The sequence below is a fragment of the Mirounga leonina genome, unplaced genomic scaffold (assembly GCF_011800145.1).
Source record: "Mirounga leonina isolate KUSES-001 unplaced genomic scaffold, KU_Mleo_1.0 Mir_53, whole genome shotgun sequence".
Classification (NCBI taxonomy): domain Eukaryota; kingdom Metazoa; phylum Chordata; class Mammalia; order Carnivora; family Phocidae; genus Mirounga; species Mirounga leonina.
In genome coordinates this window covers 30,508,428-30,534,751 of record NW_023270807.1, presented here as the reverse complement: position 1 = coordinate 30,534,751, position 26,324 = coordinate 30,508,428, and the positions used below count along the sequence as shown (strand labels likewise).

The 26,324-nt window shown below is 37.3% G+C and overlaps 1 long non-coding RNA gene across 1 annotated transcript in view; it reads left to right on the top strand.

Moving 5' to 3' along the window:
- The window catches only part of LOC118001390, a 125,919-nt gene extending 105,964 nt beyond the window's left edge, over positions 1 to 19,955 (top strand). Inside the window, exon 4 of the long non-coding RNA XR_004676673.1 lies at positions 19,176 to 19,955. This is a non-coding gene — a long non-coding RNA (uncharacterized LOC118001390). The remainder of the gene's footprint in view (positions 1 to 19,175) is intronic.
- Positions 19,956 to 26,324: the final 6,369 nt, after the last annotated feature.

Genomic DNA, 26,324 nt, shown 5'->3' with positions numbered 1-26,324 from the left:
TTCTATCTTTGAATAAGTGTTATAATGTATGCAATATGTTAGTATATTAGTAAAAATTATAAATAAATATACATATATTGGTACTGTATGACGAAAAATTTTGTACTGCTAGGAAAACATTATAGAAGAAGCTTGGAGATTGCTGATTGAGTAGAAAATTGGAAATTAGAATGAGAGATTGCCCTTTTGCAGGTAATTGGGTGATTAAAGTCATCCAGTGATTGCATGTTGAATGAGAAAAAGACTAACCAGAGAGCTCTTCTGTCTCAAGACCCTTTCGAGATGAATTGTAGACAGAAACCTATGGGAAACAATCCAGAATCTGTACTGGAAACCAGAGTGAAAACGTGAAGGGCTTTGTGTCCAGCAGTCCCCAGTTTCAATTGTTTCTACCATTCCCTAGTTGTATAATTTGGGCAATTTATTTCTCAGAAACTCAGACTCCATGTACATAAAATGTAAGCAATACCTGATTGTTAGCACTACTCTGAGCATTTCTGAGATAATGTGTGGGATACTCAGTATTCTGCCTGGCACACAGTAGGTACTCCACAAGTGACAGGTTCTCTTATGACATTCTTCACAAGCACATGTTCAGTAGCCGATTTGCTCGATGTGATGTCATCATTTTGGAAACTGAATACCCTGGTAATTATCAGGTAAGGCTGACTTTCATTGGAGAACAGGAGTCACTACCATTTCTTTTGTTTTCATTATTAAAGTGATATGAGCTGGTATTTAGTCCAATTTACAGTTTGGGGTATACTTCTACTTAGTGTAGAGGGTGATAAAGCATTCATACTACCTGTAGTATGCTCCCAAAGCATTTATGTTTAATTTTATCTCTGATCCCAGGCCATCTTGCATCTTAAATCCTTTTATTAGACTAGGCCTCACATATCTTTGATTTCCCCTTTTGCTGTTTATTAAATCATATTGCTTTATAAAAATATCCCCATGCACTATCCCCTCCCATCTCTCCACCCATCCCCATTGTGCTCAAGACACTACTTTTAGGCCGTCTGTTCTTTAGACAGAACACTGCTGCTGAACAGTACTGCCTCCCTACCAGGAAATCTTGAAAACATCTTTTGTAGACTTTCCAGTTTATCGGCAGGTGCTGAGAAATGTGTATTTTATCATCCCCAAGGGTCCAAATGCTATTCAGAAAGCCCAGCCATCAAGCAAACTTTGTGCTTAATTACTGCTGTCAGTCACCTATCAGCAGAAATGGTGTGCTCGCCTTTGGCTTTTCATCTACAAACCTAAGAGGATAAGGATAACAGTAGGCTAACTTGAGTCTTTACCTAGACATCCCTGGATATCCCCTTCCCACTCAAATCTTCTCCATCCTCTCCTTGTGACTCTTACAGACTCCCATGGTTCTTATCTCTGCTTGCCTCCCCTGAAGTCCTAGGGCTTTCCCTGGTGTCCAGCTTTCAAACCTCATAACATAGGTAAGAGGAAAGTAGGGACAATATGCTGTATCTCCTTTCTTTTCTTTTTCTTTTTCTTATTAATCATTATTATTATCATTGAGTTATAACTGACATATAACTGTAAGTTTAAGGTATGTAATGTGTTGATTTAATGCATTTGTATATTGCAATATGATTGCCACTGTAGCAGTTAGCTAAAACTTCCATCATGTCCCACAATTATCATTTCTGTGATGAGAACATTTAAGATCTAGTTTCTTAGCAACTTTGAATTATATAACACAGTACTGTTAACTATAATCACAGTGCTGTGTACTGGATCCCGGAACTTATTCTTCTTCTAACTACCAGTTTGTATCTTTTGAACAACATCTCCCAAATTCTGTCATCCCCCCACTCCCTGGTAACCACCATTCCACTCTCTGTTTCTACAAATACTGTATGATATCACACGTGCAATCTAAAAAAGCAGCTCTCTTTTCTACAGCAGGACAAGAAGTTCTTAATTCTATTTTTTTTTAATTTTGAATGGAATGGCCTTTTGTTATTTATTTATTTGTTAATAAACTACTTGTAGTACATATTTTATTTATTTCTATCTCCTTTTCGCCAAGGTCTTAGGACAAACTCTAGAGGACTGACTTGGAAAATGAGAGAGATACTCACACTGTCATGCCTCAAGTCAGTGGTTCCTAAACCTGGCTGCACATCAAAATCATTAGGGAAAGTTTCCTTTTAATTATATGTTCTGGACCTAAACTTAAGTTTCTAAAACTTGCTGAATGTGAATGTCTGGGGTAGGGTTCAGGAATCTCACTAAACTTTTTACCTCTGAGTGATAATCAGTGAGCGTTTCTGAACTACATTTAAGAATCATATTTTTCTCCTACCTCAGAGCAAGGTCTGTGCTGCTTTTCTCCCTGATTTCTCTCCACAACCTCCTTTTTGTAGTTTTTCCATGAGTGGCCTCCAAACCTCTCCTTCCTCATTACACATGATTATAGTAGGTGGAACAAGGAGATTAAAGTTAAAGTATAATTGTAAGTACAAAGACAAACTAAAAATAAGAGGCCTAATTCTCCCTGTATAAAATAAGCGAAGAACCTTATTCCAATCCCTTTCCTTAGAGCATTTACTTTAGAAAACTCATAATTGTATGTTACCCTCTCTTTAAAATTTTATAAATCCTTTTGAAAACTGCATAGGCCATTTGTCAGCTTTATGACCCATGGATGTCTATCTCAAGGACCCAGAGTCAATTCTTTGAAATGTAAACATCAAGTGATGTCTCTGTCTCCCAGTCTCCCCTGTCCCTGTTGCTGTGGGAGGTAGAAGCCTAACTTTGGTGGGTGCCTTGCTCCAAGTTGCAAAACTGCTTCCTGTCATAAAAATATGAGAAGTTTTTGTTTTTCCTCTGGATAAAGCCAATTAGTTAACACAGATGGTCATTCCAATTACCAGGTAAAGTTAGGAGGAACTGGTTGTGACAAATGGTACTGTCAAGGTCTTTTACCCTTTTTTTTTTTTTTTTTTTTAAGATTTTATTTATTCGAGAGAGAGAGAATGAGATACAGAGAACATGAGAGGGAGGAGGGTCAGAGGGAGAAGCAGATTCCCCGTTGAGTAGGAAGCCTGATGCGGGACTCGATCCCGGGACTCCAGGATCATGACCTGAGCCGAAGGCAGTCGCTTAACCAACTGAGGCTCCCAGGCACCTTGTCAAGGTCTCTTACTTAAGGACTAGTCATTGATCTTGAAAACATACATGGAATGGATTGTATCTGCTCAGCTACGTGAAAGGGTAAGATTTCCTTCTGTCTTTGCAATCCCCAAGCAGACTGTGATGCACATCACATTCTAGTTTAATGTTTATCCAATAATCAAAGTTCTCTTTCTCTACTACTTTTGTGGAGAGGATTTCTGTGTTGGGAGATTTTGTTTTTAATTGTATTTCCCCAACATAAGGGAGGACTCATGAAAGAGAGAAGAGTGTTTACAGTGAATAAGATAAATTTCACTGACTGGAGTAGGTTCTGAAGAAGACAAGGAGGAGAAATAAGGGAAAGCGGGAGAAATAAGGGAAAGTAGAATATCTAAGAGTAGATGGGGCAGAACATACAGGTGACCTAAGACACCTAAGAAGAACAGTTATGTTAAAATAAAAGTCAGTGGCTTTTGTTCCTATTTTCATAGTTACCTTGGGGTTGAGGTCTAAGAATGAGGCATCTAGAGGCTGTGGCTTTCCTAAAGGCAGGCAGGACTGGGCTGAATTCAGGCATAAAGCTGGGTGAAGGAGTAAGAGTTCTGTCTCGAACTGAGGCTGATGGAAGCTATACAAAAAGTTAAAACGTAATGACGCCTTCTCTTTAAGAAAAAGAAAATTTCTGACAAGTACTTCAAAAAAGTAACAACAACTGACAAAGAAATCAAGAAGGCGAACAACATGTTCAGTGAAATTAAAAGAATCGGTCTTTGGGGATATGGACAGGAACAGTTTAACTAAAACAAGCGAAAGATTTGAGAGTCACTCTGTTCCCATGCCATCTGACAAGTTTCTGCTTCTTCCATAAGCTCACTCCCCTCTGATGATAGGCAACTGTCTGCCTCCCCAGGGGAGGCTGGCCATCAAGCTCCCTCCAACGGTTAAGTGCAAAGAATGGGGAGCCAGCAACCTTCATGCATCAGTTCTCATCTGGTTCTCATTCAGTTTTCCCTTCAGCTGCTCCTGATACTTACCTGTAGGTAGCCTTTTGGCTGACACCGAATCAGTTCATTTGTAAGAATGTTTTAAGTGCTCTGCTGTAAGTTAATGTGAATAGACAGACTACACATCACCATTGAAGAACTGCAGGCTGGGCTTACATAAATGGCCCCACATTTTGTGGATAAAGATTTAGTTTATGTCTGCAGTCCCGTAGGGAGCAAACTGCCTGGATGTTGGTTCAGGAAACATTTGAGTTCTGACGTTTGAGTCCTTGACAAGCCAGTACATTTCTGTTTGTTTCATGGACTGGAACAAGTATAAACATTATCTGATAAACTTTTCATTTCTTAATTTAAATATGTCTATCTAATGTGCTAGTACTTAGGCAGAAGGTATGGTGGTGTAACTTCCAGAGCCTCAAAGCATCTCATAAATAATAAAGGAAAAATCTCAAAGTAGAACTAGACCCACTTACTTCAGTGAGAGCATGGCATATCTGTCCAATTTATCATACATAATGGTAATGTGCATTGTCTCTTGAGGGTTTTCCTAGGCGGCACATAACTCTGCCTAAATGTCCATCATATATACTTTTGTTTGACCTATTCTGGGACGATCTTCCTTTAGCTCTGTTTACACATTATGATTCAGGTATCAGAGGACATTCTGAGTTTTAAGAATGAGAACCTGTCATCTCATGAGTCAGTGTGGCTCACTTTTGCCCTTATTTATTCACATACATCTATCAGGTATTTTGTGGTTGTGTATAGTATGAGGACCCTGGAAATAAAATAAAACAAAATAAATGATCCCAATCCTTTAAAAGTCTACACTCTTTTTGAGCATAAAGGTTCAAAACACATGACTCAAAGAATGTAATAGAGTAGGCAATCTAAGTTGTTTGAATGTTATTGCCTTAATTTTAAGTAGTAAAAAAAAAAGAAACATGCTTCAGGATATGGATAGAATTTTAATTGCTTTGAATAATTTGTAAAAGGTGGTTAAATAGAGGAGGAGAAAGTGGGCAGTCCAGCATGAGCTAGCAGCATGAGCAAAAGAATGAAGGTGTGGGAATAATCATATCAAATTCAGCAAGTTATAAAGGTACTAGTTTCTCTGCAAAAGAAATTTCCTACTAGAAAGCATAACACTTACAATGAATTACAAGTGACAGACCAATCCTAATTAATGGAGGATCTTGTTTAACATAAAATTGTGTTGTTCACTCACGTAAAAATCCTGAGGTATGTGGTCTGAGCATAGTAGAAATACTTTGAGGTCAAGAATCCAGTATTGTTCCATTTGTTGGTCAAACTCCATGTCCCAAATAATCTTATAGCACATGTTGGCTTTTCCAGTTATCTTGGCATCATTCTATCTAGAAAGAAGGAGGCAGAGGGAAGAGAAGGGCATATTCCTTCCTTTAAGATACTTCTTTCCTTTAAGGATACTTCCTGGAAGTTGCATACACAAGTCCACGGATTCTCATGGATTCCACTGGCTACACCAAGATGCAAGGGAAGCTGAGAAATGTAGTCATCATTTCAGGCTGTCATGTATTCAGCTGAAAAAACAATTAGAGGTTTTATTACTGTAGAAGGTAAGAATGGATATAGGGAACAACTAGCTACCAATGCCACAGAAAGTGATGAGGAAAAGGGTAGAATATTTTGAGTGAGTCTAGATCAGGGCTCTGCAAACTTTTTTCTGTGAAGGACTAGATAGTAAATATTTAGGCTTTGTGGGCCATATAGTCTTCGGTGTAACTATTTAACTCTGACAAGGGCAGTGGTATAAAAGTAGCCATAGACAATAAGTAAAGGATCATGGCTGTGTTCTAAGAAGATCTAATTTACAAAAAGCAGAATGAGAGCAAAATTTGGCCGTGTACTATAGTTTTCTGATTCCTGGTCTAGATTATAAACTTAATTTGATCAATAAGAGTCTTTGAAAATTTCATGTGAAGGGCAATGTGAGGAGAAATCATGCCAGGGTAGGACCACTGAGTTACTGTTTGGAAGATCTTGGGTCCAACCCCAGCCTGTCACAAATTAGATTTGCAAATTTGAAAAAGTCATTTTGCCTCACAGAATAACAAGTTTCCTCATTTTGGTAACGAGAAGACTGAACAGAAACTCTCTAAAACTATTTTCAATTCTAAAAGACGGTGGAGATAGTGGAATTAAGATGTCTAATTGGAAAAGTTTTGCAGGGATCCTAGTGTGAAATGGTGATGCTGGGGCAATAAAAGGAAAAATAGAAAGAAAATTTAAAAGACATTTTAAAAGAAAAATAAAGAGAAAAACAAATGGTGATTAATTAGGTAAGGGGCTTAAGGATAGTCATCAAGTACCTGCCAAGTTTTGAGCAGGGGGGGTGAAGGGATGTTGGTCCCACATCAAAGACAGAAACGTAGAAGGAGATTCCATCGCTAGTAAAAATCCCAAGGAGATTCTTCTTCCCCAGCCCAGGTTTTTCCTTTTTTGTTGGGGGTCAGCAAACTTTTTCTACAAAAAGCCAAACAGCAAAATATTTTGGGCTTTATGTGCCATATACTTCCTGTCACAATGACTCAGCTCTGCCCCTGGAGTGCAACAACAGCTATAGACAATATGTAAACAAATGAGCATGGCTGTGTTCCAATAAGAGTTTACTTATGGACGCTGAAATTTAAACTTCATATGATGTTTGTGTATCCTAAATTATTATTATTCTTTTGATTTTTTTTTAACCATTAAAAATGTAAAAACTATTTTAGCTTGCAGGCTATATATACAAAAACACGTGATGGACTAAATTTGGTCCCGTGAGCCATAATTTGCCTACCTGTTCTATGTGCAAACAGTTCTCTAGCAATAAGATTTCAGACCTCTCAACATTGTCACTCTGTTTGAGAGTCTGGAGGGAGAAACTGGGCATGTGTAGCTCTACCCCTTCTGTTCCCTTTGCTTTTGGGAGCTAGGAGTACACTCCATTCTGTTCCCCCAGAGAGGCTCTGCCAAACTGGGGATGTGATACACTATGTATTAAGGAAAACTTCTCTGGTCCCATACAAAGTACATCTGTTGATTTCTGGAATTCAGTATTGGTAAATTCACTTGTGCACAGACATAAACTATATCTTTCAATTGAGATTTATCTGGGGACTATTTTGACCTGAAACGTATTGATCTTATTGGGTTCAGAATGTGAACAGTAAGAGGAGAACTATTTATTTATCAGGCTACTTCAAAGACCTTGAAAATTGGTATCTATTCTCATGGACTAAAAAATCATTGTTTCAGAGACTTGGTCACAGACATTAGTGACTGGAAGAGTGCTTAGACCATATTAGTTAGTGCATAAATGAATGAATGTGTAAATGCTAAAGCACTGGAAGGTCTAACTTGATACTTGAAATAGGATTCTGAATTGGGACAGGGAACAGAGGTCGGTTAACTATAACCAAAACTGGGGTTATCCTCACACAGTTTTGAAATGGCCTATAGGCCTATATGGTTGTTAGTACCTTTTACTCAAGCTATTAGGATTAATAGGAAAGACTGAGATGACTGAGAACTCAATTTAAACCAATAGACTCTTCCTATTACAGAAATATTGAATTTACTTTAGAGATATAAACATAACTAATATGTGCTTTTTAAATTTTGAGCTGTTTGAGAAAAAATTAGTTAACTTCTTTTGAATAAAAAGTGTGCTGTTGTACATCTCAGAGGCAGAGAAAGAAAATCCATGAAAAAGAGATTTATTTGGATTCCTAATTAATGCATATAAATACAACAGGCAAATTGACAGCAATTACTAAAACTGCCATCCAGATTTAAAACCAGGGCTAAAGGATTTTACATTTTAGCTTTGTAAGCAATCTGGCCTCTTCTTTTCATTTGCTTCTTCTTAAGGTTTCTCCTCTCTTCTAGACAAGTCGGTCCAGAAAAGACCCTGAGCCTGTATCCCACCATGTGACATCTGTGCACAGTATGTCTCTTACTTGGTACACTCCACCTTGGCTGTTCCAATGAAATCCCTTCTTCAACATGCAGCCTAAGTTCCATGTCCTTGAGGCTGTCTTCCCTGAGTACCCCAACTCTCATTCATTTTCCCCTTCTCTAAACTTGCAGCTTGAAAAATCTAGTCTCTTTCTTCAGCAAGATGGATGTTGTTAACATTCAAGACCTACTCCCATTGGGCATACACAGATCTTGACAGAACTATAGAGAAGTATTTTCTGGATCTGCAAACTCATTTTGATGCATAGTATTTATAAAATTATTTTAAATGTATTGAGTAGCTATAAATGACACACCAGCTTTGTGCAATTGGGCTTAATTAAAACAGACTGTGGGGTATGTTCATTTTCCAGAGTTTTAACGTAACTCCATCCCTTTTGCTATTTAAGAGCAATACAAGTGAAAGTGAAGTTTGGTATTTTAAGATATTTCATTTATCTATTACTGAGAAACAAACCAGCCAAAATTTAGTGGCTTAGAACAATGATATTAATTTTGCTCACATATCTGCAATTGGATGTGGCTTGGTGGAATGGGTCTACTTGGTGTCAGTAGGGGTGGTTCAATGGGGGGCTGAAGGCTCTGCTTCCAAGATGGCTTAATCACACGGCTGACCTATTGGTGCTGGCTGCTGCCCGTAAGCTCAGCCAGAGCTGGGAGACAGAACTGTTAGTTCCTTTCCACGTAAGGCTCTCGGTGGGCTGCCTGGGTTTTTACACAGGTGATAACTTGTTTCCAAAAGCAAACATCCCAAGAAAACAAGGCAAAAGTACATGGCACTTTTATGACCTTGCCTCAGAATTTACTTAATATCAATCTTCCCTACTCTGTTGGTAGAGGCAGTCTCAAAAACTTAGCCAGGTTTAAGGGGAAGGAATATAAATGCTATTTCTTGTTAGAGTGTGGCAATATTCTAGAACAGGATGTAGGATAGGAGGTATTGTTACAGACATCTTTGGAAAATATAATATGTCACAATGGATCTAACTTTAAATGATATTAACAACTGATTGTAACACACTAGTATTTTAACATTTTATAGAGGATCTGCTGATTTACAATTCAGTGTTCCAGATTTAATTTTAAATTTATCTTAAATTATTTTCTCATTGTCTTATGTGTGTATGCTTTATACCCCAAACTAGATTAAAGGGCAAGGACCATGCCGTGTGTTATCATTTTTAACCTAGGTAAGAAATACTCACTGGGAGGTGAGCAGAGAAGGGTTCATGCCATAAATTCTGTCTAAATAAAGAAATGAGATTGATGTTTTAAACAAAACCTGAATTAAACATCCAAATGAGTATTTTCAATCATCTTGGGAGGCTCCACATTTTTCCCAAGGTAAACACTCTCACTGTTAACATTTTAAAATTCTCATTACAGCATGTTTCCTGGGCTCTATCAGATGCCTGAAGTTGTGTAAGATTTGGGGGCTGGATGCTGGACAGCAGCACAAGTGGAAGATCACTGAAAATCAATCACAACTTTGCCAACAGCCTGGCCCAGAGGTATCACTGTTGGCCATCCAAGTCACACACACATTTATCTATAGTATAAATACATCTATCTATATATATTCAGACACATAGATCAATCTAGATGGATCAGGCTAGGTAAATAGACTGATCATGAGTCTGGTCCCTTCTCTGCATTTCCACTGCTGTCATCATGAACTAAACCTTCATTATCTCTCACCAGCGTTCAGCATTCTCTTTGTGTCCGTTCTCGGTTTCCACTTTTGCACCCTTACTGTGAGTTTATACCATAGTAACCAGAATGGGTTTTTTAAAAATGTAAATCCGAATTCTAATTTATGTTACAACATGGATGAGCCTTGAAAACATGCTAAGTGAAAGAAGTGCGACCCAAAGGACATAGATTATAAGATTCCTGGCCCCTGCTTACCTTCTGGCCCTACCGTTCGCCATATTCTGCTTTCGCTTGGTGAGGCGGTAGCCTACCTTGCCACTGTGTTGCTCTTTGAATATGTTCACAGTATTTCTCAGGGCTATTTTTCCTGCTGTGCCCTTATCTGGAATACTTTTTTTTCTCCCCAGAATTTTCCATCCTTAGATCTCTGCTCAGCTGTTACCTTTACTGAGAGACCTTTTTTTCCTCATCCTATTTAAGGACACTCAATACTACCCACCCCACCCCACCCCCACAACTTTACAGTTGTCTTTCTTTCTGCCCACCTTTACTTTTCTTCATAAAACAACCACTAACTGGCATCATATTACAAATGCTTTTTGTTTACTCTCTGTCTCCCCAGAGTACAAACTCTCTGCAGTCTGGGGCCTTGCGTGTCTTGCTCACTGCTATATCCTCAGTGCCCAGAACTGTGCTTAAATGGACAAATGAATAAAATAAAAATATGTTCTTTTTTTATGTAGTACAGTTGACCCTTGAACAACATGGTTTTGAACTGTGTGGGCCCACTTATATGTGGATTTTTTTTTCAATAAATACAGTACAGTGCTGTAAATGTATTTTCTTTTCTTTAAGGTTTTCTTAATAACATTTTCTTTTCTCTAGCTTACTTTATTGTAAGAATAGAGTATATAATACATAGAACATACAAAATATGTGTTAAGTGGCCGTTTATGTTATCAGCAAGGCTTCCAGTCAATGGCAGGCTGTTAGCAGTTAAGATTTTTAGAGTCAAAACTTAGACACAGATTTTCATCTGTGCAGGGGGGTTGGTGCTCCTCACTCCCACATCGTTTAAAGGTCACTTGTACTTAAATAATTTCAGTAGTACTATAACATATATCCTCAAAATAATCCTGGGAGATTGTCAGGAATAGATTATGTACCTTAAATAAAACCATCAATGACAAATACTTAATGTATATTATGTTCCAATATGTTTACAATTATTACCACAGCTCCATCTTTATTATATGTTTACAATGTTCCAAGGACTGAGGTGAGAGCTTCATATGTATTATTTTATTCACTCCAATAATAAACATATAAATTGTATAAAATATTCTCATTTTATAGGTGAGAAAATTAAGATTTAAAGCAATAACTTGCCCAGAGCTACTCAGGTAGTGGCACTGATTTAAACCCAAATGGCTACTCACTATACTAGCCATAAAATAGGTGCTGAAAATCAGGGCTTCTCAAACATGAATATGAGTCAGAATTATTTAGGGAGTTTAAAAATGGTCTTATATCTCAAAGCCAGACCTATTAATTAGATTAATATTTTGAACTAATAACTAAAGAATTCTCTGACCCTATTTTCTTATGTCCTGGCCTATTAAATGACCTTTGCTACAGGTGAGGGTCTGTAGATACCAGAAGAAAAAAAGTAATTTAAGGGCCTAAATGGATTTTTTTTTTAATTCAAAGCAGACACAGTAATCAGAAAAACAAAACGTTTTAATGTGCTTTGGATTTCCAAAACCAAACCAAACCAACCCCACACTCTTAATGGGGAATGTTGGGATCCATATCTGTGAAAGTTTATCAGATTCGACTTTGAGCAATAGACTGGGAGAAGAGCCAAAAGCCCTCCAGGACTGGCTGCAAAGAGACTCTGACCCACATACACCCTCTCACCTCAGCCTTTTCATGGAGTCGGCTCCTGTCCTCAGGGATGTAAAGCATAGAATCGGGGAAGCAGTAATGATGCAGCAGGAGTGGCGATCGATCCCAGTGCGACGATGCCCCCTGAGCCAGTTGGTGAAACTGCCTAACTGGGCAGAGGGAAGCAGGTATAAAAGTCAGGTGGCTTTTAGCTCTGTCCTAAGCATCACTTAAAAAATATTTTCAAGAAATGCTATGCTTTATTCTGCTCTTGGAACTCTAAATTCCAAGTTGATCTCTTTCTCTCTTTCTCTCTCTCTCCCCTCTCTTCTCTCTCTCTCTTTCTCTGTTTGTGTGTGTGTGTTTAATAACTTAGAATCGGGCGCCTGGGTGGCTCAGTTGGTTAAGTGACTGCCTTCGGCTCAGGTCATGATCCTGGAGTCCCTGGATCGAGTCCTCCATCGGGCTCCCTGCTCGGCAGGGAGTCTGCTTCTCCCTCTGACCCTCCCCCCTCTCATGTACTCGCTCTCTCTCATTCTCTCTCTCTCAAATAAATAAAATATTAAAAAAAACAAACAAACTTAGAATCATTGTATACTTCTGATGAAAATTACTTTAAAAATAGACTTAAAAAAATAGGGATTTGGTTTGTATTACTTCTCAATCTGAGCATGCTTTGTTTTTTTTAAAGATTTTATTTATTTGAGACAGAGAGAGAGAGCTCGTGCACAAGCAAGGGGAAGGGGCAGAGGGAGAGGGAGAAACAGACTCCTGGCTGAGCAGGGAGCTTGAGGCAGGGCTCAATCCCAGAACCCTGGGATCATGACCTGAGCTGAAGGCAGATGCCTAATCGACTGAGCCACCCAGGCGCCCCCTGAGCATGTTTTAATTCACAATTCATAATTGCATGTTGTGGGCTGACTTCTAAGATAGTGTTCATGCCTTTGTATAATCCCCTCTTCTTCTTCTTTTTTTTTTTTTTAAGATTTATTTATTTAATTGAGAGAGAGAGAGCACGAGTGGGAGAAGGGGCAGAGGGAGAGAATATCCAAGCTGGGCCTGATACAGGGCTTGTTCTCACAACCCATGTGACCAGGACCTGAGCCAAAACCAAGAGTTGGTCGTTTAACCAACTGAGCCACCCAGGCACCCTGTAATCCCCTCTTCTTGAGTACGTGAACCTAGTAACTTTTTCTTTTTTTAAAATTTTTTAAATTTTTTTATTTTGTTATGTTAATCACCATACATTACATCATTAGTTTTTGATGTAGTGTTCCATGATTCATTGTTTGCATATAACACCCAGGGCTCCATTCAGTACATGCCCTCCTTAACCCATCCCCCCACCCCCCTCCCCTCTAGAACCCTCAAACTGAGGGTTCTAGTAACTTGTTTCTAAGAGAATACATGAAAAGTGATGGGATGTCACTTCCATGATTAAGTTACCAAAGACACTCACCTTGGTAGGGGGCTCTCTCTTCCTAGAAGATTCTCTCACAATCTTGGCTTTCTCATTATGATGAAGTAAGCTACCGTGTGGAAGAGGCTCATGTGGAAGGAAACCAAGAGTGGCCTCTGGACAACAACTAGCAAGGAAGGCCCACAGTCCAACAACTCACAGGAATTAATTCCTGCTTTCAACCTCAAAAATGAGCTTGGAAGTGAATTTTTCCACTTGAATGTGTGGGCATTGACCTCAGCCAGCCAACACCCTGATTGCAGCCTATAAGAGACCTTGAAGCAGGAGCCGCACTAAACTACATCTGGTTTTCTTTCTTTCTTTTTTTTTTTTTTTTTTAAAGATTTTATTTATTTATTTGAGAGAGAGCACGTGAGAGGGGTGAGGGTCAGAGGGAGAAGCAGACTCCCTGCTGAGCAGGGAGCCTGATGTGGGACTCATCCCAGGACTCCAGGATCATGACCTGAGCCGAAGGCAGTCGCTTAACCAACTGAGCCACCCAGGCACCCACTACATCTGGTTTTCTGACCTACAGAAACTGTGAGATAATACATTTTGTTGTTTTAAGCCACTGTATTTTGGGATGATTAGTCACACAATATACTGTGATAACCAGAGCAAATCTTAATCCTAACATCTGCAAGAAAGTGAAATGAAACCCTACTTTGGAAAATATAAATAGCCACCCTAAATCAGGTGACTGATAAACAACCAGATATTTATTTTCCTTTGCATAGCCTTCATTCCTTTCTTGTAAAGCGTTCATTAATGAAAAACTAGTATTGGACTGAAAACACAAAATACAATAAGTTGAGGAGTGCTGGTCTCCAGTATGAATTATTTCAAACTTTGTGCACTGAGCCCCATGCTCAGGGTTTGTTAAGTACTAAGTTTTGATAAATGTTTCCAACAGTATTTTCTTTTTGCTCTGCATTAAATGATACAAATTGATGTTTGACCTCAATGATAATTCTGTCAGCAAGTCTATATTATAAACAAATGCCAATTAACTAGAAAGCAATAAATGTGAAAACAAGAATATATACAGCTTTGGTCGTAGGTCACTTGAGTTAGTCCTCCATCCCATAGGCACCTATGCATGGGTATGAGTGTGGAGTCCCCATAATGATAAGAATCTATATTTTGCCAACATTTCATTGTAATTCTCTTTGGAAATTCTCCTGCCAACCCCATGTTGGAGGAAAGGCAATAAAATGGATTCCTTCACCTCATTAAAGAATTATAGTCCAGTGATACTAAAATAATGATTGTCTAAAATGCCAATTACTCATTATTTCTTGCAAATCTTCAGTGTCACAAATCAAATTTGGGTTTATCAATTAGGTTTTACTTTGTTTGCTTTGGTGGGATCAAAGATAGCTTCTAATATGACAAGTTGCTTATGGAGGAGTGAAAAGCCCTGAGAAAGTAAGAATAAATTAGTTTTCCACCAAAGATAGGCAGTAGCTTGCAGTGGTCTTTGCCTCATACAGATGTTTAATAAATACAGATCCTTCATGGTTGGAAACAGATATCCTGTGTTATTTGGACCAGATTCATATTGTTTAAGAGTCTTACTCTATGAACTAGATGTTTCCTGGGAGATAACTGTTATGAGTGAGTTATTAAGATAACCTCACAGGAAAAATAAAAAAGAATGATTGCTCTTCAATGATGACACTTTGTTTAATGGGGTAATATTTTTCCTTACAGAACCTATTGCTTTCTGGCTAAGGGTGATGAGAACGCAGGCAGAGCTGTAGTCTTACATCAGTTATTTTCAGGGTGTGAAGGCTGGGACATTCCTTCCCCCTCCCAACATTAAATGTAACTGACAGTGGGAATAAAGCTACTGCATTGAAATGGTTTACTATTTTTGTTTTTTGTTTTCATAGAAACTATATGCACAGCAAAATATAAATCAACACAGAGACTGGGCTCAGTTTCCAGAACTTGATACAAAAAACATATATGAAGAGGATTAGTATAACTTTGCATTACATATGATTAAGTAGACATTTTTCCTTCAGCTCTCACAATAGACATTAATATTCATCTTTATAGTTATATAATTTATTGGGTTTAGTAATAAGTGCTCATTTTGGGAAATTTAAAGGATACAAAACATGCAAAATATGAAAACATAAATGACCCATACTCCCACTACATAGAGATCTATGTTATTTTTTCTGGCATAAATTGTGTGTGTGTGTGTGTGTGTGTGTATCCAGCTTTGCCATTTACTGTACAATCTTGAGCAAATTACTAATATCTTTGTGTTTTGGCTTCTCCATCTCTAAAATGATAATAATAGCATTTTTTATAATATTGTTGGTGAAAATTAAATAAATTTATACATGTCTATGCCTGGCATGTGACAAATGAAAGCTATTATTTTTATGTACATATGGCTTGATTCAAATTGAGATTATATTATACAAATGATTTTTTAAACTTTAGCAACATTTTAGAAAAACTATTTCTAGTTCATAAAACAGTCTTTTATGATATGATTTTAAATGGTTAGATTTAAAATGGTTTTGTCCTATGAATGTATCACAATTTAACAAATTCCTTCTTATTAGGTATGTTATTTTAGTCATTATAAATATAATGTCACAACCAATATTCTTTCATCTCCATGTTTGCCATAGATATGGCTTTTTCTTTAAAATAAAGATATAGAGAGGAAATTCTTGAATCAAATTGCATTTATAATTTAAAGACTTTTAGTAAATATTGTTCACTTGCTCACCAACTGACACCTCCCATGGGAAATCTGTGAGAGTTCTTTTTTCCCCAAACCCAAACAATATAAAAAATGCTCTAACTCTCCTTACTCCTTAAAAACCAAACCACCACCAATTTCAAAACCTGTAACTATTTTACATGGGTAAAAACAATACTTCAATTTCCATTTTTTATTACTAGTGAAGCTGATTTTTATGTGCTTATTGATCCTTTCTATTCCTTTTTTTTTTGGTCTGGATCTTTGAAATCTTTATATAGTTGCCATTGGGTGTACATTTAGAGAGACTGAAAAGTCTCTTTCTGAATCTTTAAGGACACATAGCCAATGCCATAGCAGCTTGCTACTCTGTTAAAACACAGGTAAATTAAGCTTCAGAAATTTTCAACTTAACTAAAAGCTGACAAGGGTGAATAATTTTTGAACTGATCTGGTTTAAGAAACAAAATATAAGTGAGGTTTTACTTGACTTGTTTCCACATGAGGGCTCTCAATGCTGCTAAACTTCATTTTTGGAGGAAACTTTTCTTTTTAGAGATACTAAGATGAATATTTTCTTAATAGTGAATTCTATTTCGATGACTAATACCTCGGTTTTTAGGAATGTTCCACTTTTCCATGTGAAATAAAATGTAAAGCAAAATGTTGCACATGATGTGATATAATGTGTAGAAAATCCAAGAGCATCTACAAACTATTAGAACTGAGAAATGAGATCAACAAGTTTGCTGGGTGCAAAAATCATTACACAAAAATCAATAACGTTTCTATATCACACCAAAACCTAATTAGTGTAAATGGTTAGGAGGGCTCCACCAACAGAAATGAGGGGAGAGTTTATATTTTATAGAGAAGATATGGAAGCCAAGCAAAGAAATTATTTGATTGGCTGTGACTTAAGCAATTGCCCTTATTTGGGAAAAACTTATTTGGCTGTTTGTGGTTGGTTCTTAAGTTTCATTTTTTCTGGCTTAGGTTTTGGTTATTATGTAGGCTACCAAAGTATTAGAGCCACCCCAGCCTAGGGGCCTCCTTGTTTAATTACTTCATAATATCTAGGAATAAATATAACAAAAGTCTTTAAATTCTGTTTTAGAGAAAATTTTAAATCTTTACTAAAGATAGGTCCAAATAAATGGAGAGAAATACCATGTGTAGAAAGACTCAATGTTGTAACTGTTTCTATTTTGCCCAAATTAATTAGTAAGTTCAGTATTGTTCTAATAAATCTCAGAAGTACTCTTCTTAGAACTTGATAAAATTATTCTAAATTTGGGTGGGAGAGTGAAAGGCAAAGGATAGCAGACAATTTTAAAGGAGACAAAGAAGAGGAGATAGAAGGATGTTTATTTATCCTACCAGAGTTCAAAACCTATAAAGTCATCATAATTAAAACAGTGATATTGGTACTAGATTAGATAAACAGGCCAAACTGAACAGAATTTAAAAATCTAAGAATAGGCCCACATTTATAATAACTTGTCAAAGGATGAGTCTGCACTATAAATTAGTGGAGACAGGATAACTATTCAAGGGCGCCTGGGTGGCTCAGTTGGTTAAGCGACTGCCTTCGGCTCAGGTCATGATCCTGGAGTCCCGGGATCGAGTCCCGCATCGGGCTCCCTGCTCGGCGGGGGGTCTGCTTCTCCCTCTGACCCTCTTCCCTCTAGTGCTCTCTGTCTCTCATTCTCTCTCTCAAATAAATAAATAAAATCTTTAAAAAAAAAAAAAGGATAACTATTCAAAATATGGTGCTGAGACAAAAATCACTAAAATAATACTCTCAACTTGTACTTTACACCAAAGTTCCAGGCATATTAAAGACTTATTTATGAAAAAGCAAAATTCTAAAAGTTCCATGAGAAAAATAGGAGACAATCTTTATGACATCAGGATAATGAAGAGTTTCTTAAATAAGAAACAAAATGCACAAACCATGAATGATAATATTAATCAATTTCTCTGCTTTAAAAGATATCATTGGATAATATGCAGCCATCAAAAGGAATGAAATCTTGCCATTTGCAACGACGTGGATGGAACTGGAGGGTATTATGCTGAGTGAAATAAGTCAATCAGAGAAAGACATGTATCATATGACCTCACTGATATGAGGAATTCTTAATCTCAGGAAACAAATTGAGGGTTGCTGGAGTGGTGGGGGGTGGGAGGGATGGGGTGGCTGGGTGATAGACATTGGGGAGGGTATGTGCTATGGTGAGCACTGTGAACTGTGTAAGACTGTTGAATCACAGACCTGTACCTCTGAAACAAAATACATTATATGTTAAAAAAAGAAGAAGAAGAAGAAGATAGCAGGAAGGGAAAAATGAAGGGGGGGAAATCAGAGGGGGAGATGAACCATGAGAGACTATGGACTCTGAGAAACAAACTGAGGGTTCTAGAGGGGAGGGGGTGGGGGGATGGGTTAGCCTGGTGATGGGTATTAAAGAGGGCATGTACTGCATGGAGCACTGGGTGTTATACGCAAACAGTGAATCCTGGAACACTACATCAAAAACTAATGATGTAATGTATGGTCATTAACATAACATAATAAAATTTAAGACAAAACAAAACAAAACAAAAAAGGTACCATTGGATGTGGAGATAAGTTGCGAATTTGAGAAAGATATTTGCAAACCATAGATCTGACAAAGGATTGATATCCCAAACACATAAAGAATATCTACCCCTCCCAAGAAAAGAAGCACATCTCTCTCTCTCTCTTTGTGTGTGTCTGTGTGTCTCTCTCTCTACCTACTTACCTACCTACCTATGATTCATAGAATGCTGAATGGCTAATAAACATATGAAAATATGTCTAACCTCACTCATTGTTCCAGTCAGGATTCACTCAGGAAACATTAATCATACCAATTTTGAACAGGGAAATTTTAATATAAAAAATTAACTAGTGGGGATGTCTGGGTGACTCAGTCAGTTAAGCAACTGCCTTCAGTTCAGGTCATGATCCCAGGGTCCTGGGATGGAGCCCCACATCCCAGGGTCCTGGGATGGAGCCCCGCATCCGGCTCCCTGCTCAGCGGGGAGTCTGCTTCTCCCTCTCCCGCTCCCCCTGCTTGTGCTCTCTCTCTGGCAAAATAAGTAAATAAAATCTTTAAAAAAATTAACTGGTAAAAAGTGGTTAACTGCTAAAAGAAGCTAAAAAGAACTCTAAGTGTATAGCAGTTGGTAACACAGAAAACAATTGAGGGAGAATGAGTAAGAAAGGAATTAAGAACTTAGAATACTCTGCCTTCCTTCTCTCCTAAAGCTGTTAATGGGAAGAAACTTGCCAGAAGATGTGGGCTGGAACTGATCCATAGGAGCAACTAGCCAGGTGGCTGAAAAGCTTGCCAGGGCACAAGGGTAGGCTGGAGTCAGACTGTGCAGGCCACTGAGGTGAGTATTTGCTACCAGGTCTCTTGCATGTCAATTCACTGGCTGCCGTGCTGAACAGAAAAGGTCACTGGATTGAGGAAGGGATGTCCCTCCTCTCAGTATGGCTTTGCACTCCCTCCAGTGACCTTTACTGACAGAACCTAACATAAAAGGACAGATATTTATAGGGTACAGCTTCAGTATCACAGAGCAGGACAAAAAGGGTGGATTTGGAGCTAAGAGTCAGTAAATGGATGCTGGCACACTGGTTATCAGGAAGATGCATGTAAAATAACAAAGAGATACTACAGACAAAACAAATAGGTGTGATAATACCAAATATTGTCAAGGATGTGCAGAAATGAAAACAATCATACATTGCTGGTGAGAATGGGATCAACAAAACTATTTTGAGTAACAGTTTGTTATTGAGCAAAGCTGAAGATGGGCATGCCTTATAGCATGCAATCCTACTTCTAGGTATATATGCTAGAGAGAATATTGCACATGTGTATGAGGAGATGTGTATGAGAATATCTATTTCAGATATATATTTAATGACTCCAAATTGGGCACAACATAAATGTCTACCAGTAGGGGTATTATACAATAAATTGTGGGATCATTAGTGGTATTTTAACTATGCAGCAATATAAAAAGACTCATTATATCTATGTGTATCCACATTGACAATTTTTCAAAAACAGTGGTGAGTTAAAAAAAAGAAAGTTGTAGAAGACCTCTTTAATATATTATTTATATAAATTTTTAAACCACACAAAAACATATTCCATATGAGAGATTAGTAAACTTATCTGTAAAGGGCCAAATAATAAATATTTTAGGCTTTGTGGGCCTCATACAGTCTCTGTTACATATATGCTTCTTATTTTTCAACCCTTTAAGAATACAAAAACTATCATAACCGATGGGCCATATAGAACAGGCCAAGTCTGGATTTGGTACAGACTAGAGTTTGCTGACTTCTGCTCTATATTGTTTATGGAAATGTATGTCTGTGAGAACATGGATGAAAAGTCTATAATAACAGTGACAAAATGGTGGCTGCTTCCAGAGGGAGTAATAAAATCAAATAGGTAAATTATGGTAGAATGTTAATATTTGCTGGCTTCAGGAAGTGACTACATAATATGTCTCTTATGGTCTTCTATATTTTCTATATATTTAATATACTTCATAATTAATCATAACTTGAAAGAGAGCATAATGTAAACCCTGGGCATATATAATTTGCAGATTGGGACTAGTAAATTGCGGGTATGATCTAGTTGAAATAGGCAACATAATTGTTTTCTATTGATTTTTGTGTCATTTATATAAATATTTATTATTTAAAATTAGAACTGAGTGTCTTGTTTGTAATATCAGTTTATAGTTGTTCTCCATAATATTTAGAAAGAGGTAAGGGAAAAACTGTTTAAGAAAACAAAACATTAAAAAGATAGAGATAGAAGTCTATTTATAAAAGAGAAAATTATTCGTGGCAGATACTGACTTTGTGATGAAAAAAAGCTAAGGTAGGCATAAAATCAGAGAAACCAACCTTTTAAAATGGGTTTAAATGTTGAGGCATTAGCTTCATAAACATGCCCATATTATGGATTGGGGGATAAGAAATTCTTTCCTATTCTTAAATTCTTATGGGAAAACAATAATATTTGAGTTAAAGAATAAAAATCATGACAGATTTTATTTAACAGTCATAGCATCTGCATTTAAAAATTCCTTGGAATGCAGTTGTTTTGGTAATGATAAAATTCAGGTCACAGAGAGCAGTGTTTTATAGAAATGCCAAGGAGATAGAGTACTTTTTTCAAGTTGTTGGATTTCTTAGGTTTACGTTAAATCCCTGTTGAAGGTCACAGGGCATCTTTTTCTTATGTGTAATGTAATGTAGTCTAACATTAAATTGAGTAGTCTTTTAATTTTAACTTACCTAACATCTTATTGTAATACTGCCAGGAAAGTAATTTTAAAAATATGACTGAACCAAAAATAGAGGTCATTATACAAGGGCTAGTACATGCTCAAGGAGGTCAAAAGCTCTTCAGAAGCATTAAGTACAATTTGTGGCTCTCTGGAGAAGTAAAAAAATACTATTTTCCTATGGAGCAGTAATCTTGACCAAGAAGAGAATTGTGTTGTCATGAACCTTAGCTCAAAGTCAAATGGTGAGTCATTATCTAGGATGCACAGAAAATTTAGGATTCTCCTTCATATTCCCTTGAGAAGCTATTACACAATTAAGACTCTAAGTACTAATTAAGGAAACACCAACAAAAATCAAATAAACAAAAAACCCACAAAGAAATAAAAAGACAAATGAAGCTTGGAACTAATAATAACATTGGGGCACCTGAGTGGTTCATTCGGTTAAGCATCTGCCTTCGGCTCAGGTCATGATCCCAGGGTCCTGGGATTGAGCCCCTCATCAAGCTCCCTGCTCAGTGGGAAGCCTGCTTCTCCCTCTTCCCCTATCTGCAGCTCCCTCAGCTTGTGGTTCTCTCTCTCTGTGTCAAATAAATAAATAAAATCTTAAAAAAAAAAAACATGACAATGTTAATTTTATCATAAAGCACTTACTAAGTTATGAGAATGTTCATCTAGTTGAACCACCCAATCAACCACCTTTGATTTCCCTGAGTGTAGTTTGATGATGGTGATTACTGCCAAGTACCTCATGGTCATTCTCAGTTTATGACATGATGCATGGGAAACATCTTTAGCTTTGGGGGAGAAGCTTCTTCTAGAAATATGAAATTCATTTTGGATGATGAAATAGGTAATATAACTACCGATGTAAATGAATTGCTCATTAACAGCATGCAGACAGTTATGTCCACAGTAAAGTGAAAACCATTCTTAATGAGGAAATTTAACAATTGACACAAACACTGTAGGATATGGTCTTCTAGAGCATTTAAAAATATATATCATTATATTTCAGGATGAAAAGGTGATCTTTCTCAGGTTCTATAATGTATGGTTAATAATCACTCTTAGCCAGATATGTAATTAACATGTTGCAAAATTCTAAGGTTGGTAATATAGAACAAGAGAAAACGTTACCAGTAAGTTTTTGATTGGCAGTAAGGTAGATATATTTCACAAGGCTCTAATAAATGGTGATTATTGAAGTTTATGAATCAGATGATCTGATTATTAATATATTAAACATTAAATCAGCCTCCCTTTGGAGGCTTCATCCAGGAATTTGTTTAAAAGGTGTTATTATTGCTCCAACCAATTTAAAAACTAACCATAAAATCCAAAGAGTAAGTACAAGAAAAGCATCTATATTAGAGCCCAATCTAGCAAATTTCCCTACATAATTGATTTCATGGAATATTGCTGGGCTATCATATTTCCTCTTCTAGCACTCCCGGGAATACTGGAGAGACAGGACAGCTACATTTAGTGCAGGGTTATAATAATAAGTTTAATTAAGATAAAACAACATTAATTCAATGGTTTGATGATGAAGTTGGCAGCACTTCTTCCTCTGTGTGGCAAAAGCGATAATCTCATGAGCGTGTCTGTCAGCTGGTTTAGAAGAGCTGAATGAGGGGAGTTTTCCTTTCAGGCTTCCTTGAGGAAAGTGTACTTTCCTCTTGTTCAGGCAATTTTCTTGTTTACTCAACACAGTTACTTCTAAGCCTCTTGGCACAGTAAAGTCCCATAGTCACCATCTCAACCTCATACCTATGTTGCTTATATAAAAGCTAGACTCCAGTGACAATGAATGTTTAATGATTTTTGCCACGGGATGGGTAACTTCTCACTTTTGACCAGAAGGCTAAGTGGCCTTCACATGTGCGGATCCATTGCCTGGATATGAGATTGAAGAGAGTAATAGATGTGTCAACCAACCCTAGCATTTTACTGATTTGCTGATTATTAGTGCACATAACTTGTTCAAACGATAGTCTAGGGATGGTTGGCACAAGTATGACCTAAAGTCTGTATTTATAAAGACATGTGGAATTAATTAGTTCTAGATTTATTCTCTTCTTGAGAATGCCCTCTATGAGATCCCTCACAGATGAATCTTAGCCTTTCTGTAGTAACAAATAATCCCCAAATATATATTTCATATTTATTCTAATATTGGTGGCTGTGGCTCTGCTGCATATGCCATTCCAGGACTGAGGATGAAGGCGTAGCCCAAATTCAGGACATACTGGTTTTGTGGCAAAGGGAAAAAGCAAGAGAGATGAAGGAAACTCAGAATGCCTCTGAAAGCTTAGATGCTGCATAAAACCTTGCTCCTCAGAGTTTGGTCTGATGACTAGCAATTTCAACATCACTTGGGAGTTTATTAGAAATACAGTATCTCGAGGTCCCACTAGACCTACTATATATGAACCTTCATTTTAACAAGTAATTCATAGACCCGTTAAAATTTGAGAAACACTGGTATACATCATACCTCCTCTTGATCATTGACCAAAGCCCTTCATGTGAGCCAAACTCAGGGAAGTTTGAGTCAGGGAAGCACAGAGGGAGACACCACAAGTTACATAGCAAAGGGCAGGGATAAATAACCTTTCAAGAAGACAGCAAAAAAACTTGGGAAAAAAAAAAATACAGTCCCTAAAGCTGCTGCGTATACCCAGTGAGACTAATTATCTCTTGAGGCAACCCATTTCAATTGTTGGGCATAACTATTAATCTAATTTTCATCCGTTGATTCTACTTTTTTCCTAAAGAAAGCATCTACTCCTCATTTCATATAACTTTTATTCAATGAGTTAAATGCATTGCCTGTGTTTTTTACTCACCTGAGTATTATTTAAGTTAGACAGACCTCCTTTCTTCACCATTTTCTTTGGGTTGTCCAGCCTTCTATTCTGGGGTATCTGCTTTGTAGCCAAGCTATTCAGGTTGGGTAAACTAGAACTGAATCTGACTCTTTGGTATCTGTCCAGCATAAAAAAATAATGAGGGTGTTTGATCTTTCCTTATTAGTATATAACACTTCTACAATATGTTTACACCAGATTTGTAGTAGTTGTGGTATTCTTCTGGGATCCTCCTGTGTTTGTGCCAACATCATAGAGCTTTTTCATATTGGCTGCTGTCAAACATTCCTTTCCATTCTGACCCAAGCAATTGATTATTTGAAGGTATTATTAGGACTTTACCGTATTTTTTTTTCTTAATCTGCTGAATTTTCACTTGAGTGTATTTTTTTTTTTAATTCCAGTAGAGCTAATATAATGTTATATTAGTTTCAGGTGTACAATATAGTGATTCAAAAATTCTATGCTTTCGTCAGTGCTCATCATGATAAATGCACTCATTAATCCCCATCATCAAGTTTACCCATCTCCTACTCATTTCCCTATAGTTAAGAGTCTGTTTTTTGTTTGTCTCTTATTATCTTGTTCATTTGTTCTGTTTCTTAAATTCCACATACGAATTTATTAAATTCCACATACCATCATATGGTATTTGCCTTTCTCTGACTGACTTATTTCACTTAGCATTACACTGTCTAGATCCATCCATTGTGTTGCAAATGGCAAGATTTCATTATTTTTTATTGCTGAGTTGTATTCCATTGTGTGTGTGTGTGTGTGTACACACACACCACATCTTCTTTATCCATTCATCTATTTTTTTTAAAGATTTATTTATTTGACAGAGAGAGGAATAGAGAGCACAAGCAGGACAAGCAGAAGAGGGAGAGGGAGAAGCAGGCTCTCTGCTGAGCAGGGAGCCCAATACGGGGTTCGATCCCAAGATCCTGGGATCGTGACCTGAGGTGAAGGCAGACGCTTAACCGACTGAGCCACCCAGGCGCCCCTATTGATTCATCTATTAATGGAAGCTTGCGTTGCTTCTATAATTTGGTTATTGTAAATAATGCTGCAATAGCATAGGGATACATATCTTCCCAAAATAATGTTTTCATATCCTTTGGGTAAATACCCAGTAATGGAATTAATAGATCATATGGTAATTTTATTTTTAAGTTTTTCAGGAACCTCTATATTGTTTTCCACAGAGGCTGCACCAGTTGCATTCCCACCAACAGTGCACAAGGCTTCCTTTTTCTTCATATCCTCACCAACACTTGTTGTTCCTTAAGTTTTTTATTTTAGCCATTCTGACAGGTGTGAGGTGATATCTCATTGTGGTTTTGATTTGCATTTCCCTGATGATGAGTGATGTCGAACACCTTTTATGTATCTGTTGGCCATCTGTATGTCTCCTCTGGAAAAATGTCTGTTCATGACTCCTGCCCATATTTTAACTGGATTATTCATTTTGGAGGTGTTGAGTTTTACAAGTTCTTTATATATTTTGGATACTAATCCTTTATTGGATGAGCCATTTGCAAATGTCTTCTCCCATTCGGTAGGTTGTCTTTTAGTTTTGCTGATGGTTTCCTTTGCTGTGCAGAAGCTTTTTATTCTGATGTAGTCCCAATGGTTTACTTTTGCTTCCGTTTCCCTTGCCAAAGGAGACGTATCTAGAACCATGTTGCTATATCCAACGTCAGAGAAATGACTGCCTGAGCTCTCATGTAGGATTTTTATGGTTTCAGATCTCACATTTAGGACTTTAATCCATTTTGAGTTTATTTTTGGGTATGGTGTAAGAAAGTGGTCCAGTTTCCTTCTTTTGCATGTAGCTGTCTAGTTTTCCCAACACCATTTGTTGAAGACACTATCTTTTCCCCATTGCATAGCCTTGCCTCCTTTGTTGAAGACTGATTGACCATATAGTTGTGGGTTTATTTCTGGGCTGTCTATTCTGTTCCACTGATCTGTATGTCTGTTTCTGTGCCAGTACTGTACTGTTTTGGTCATCAAAGCTTTGTAATAGATCTTGAAATCTGGGATTGGGCTGCCTCCAGTTTTGTCCTTTTTCAAAATTGCTTTGGCTATTCAGGGTCTTTTGTGGTTCCATACAAATTTTAGGATTATTCGTTCTGGGTCTATGAAAAATGCTGTTGGTAACTGGATAGAGATTGCATTAAATCTGTAGATTGCTTTGGGTAGTATGGATATTT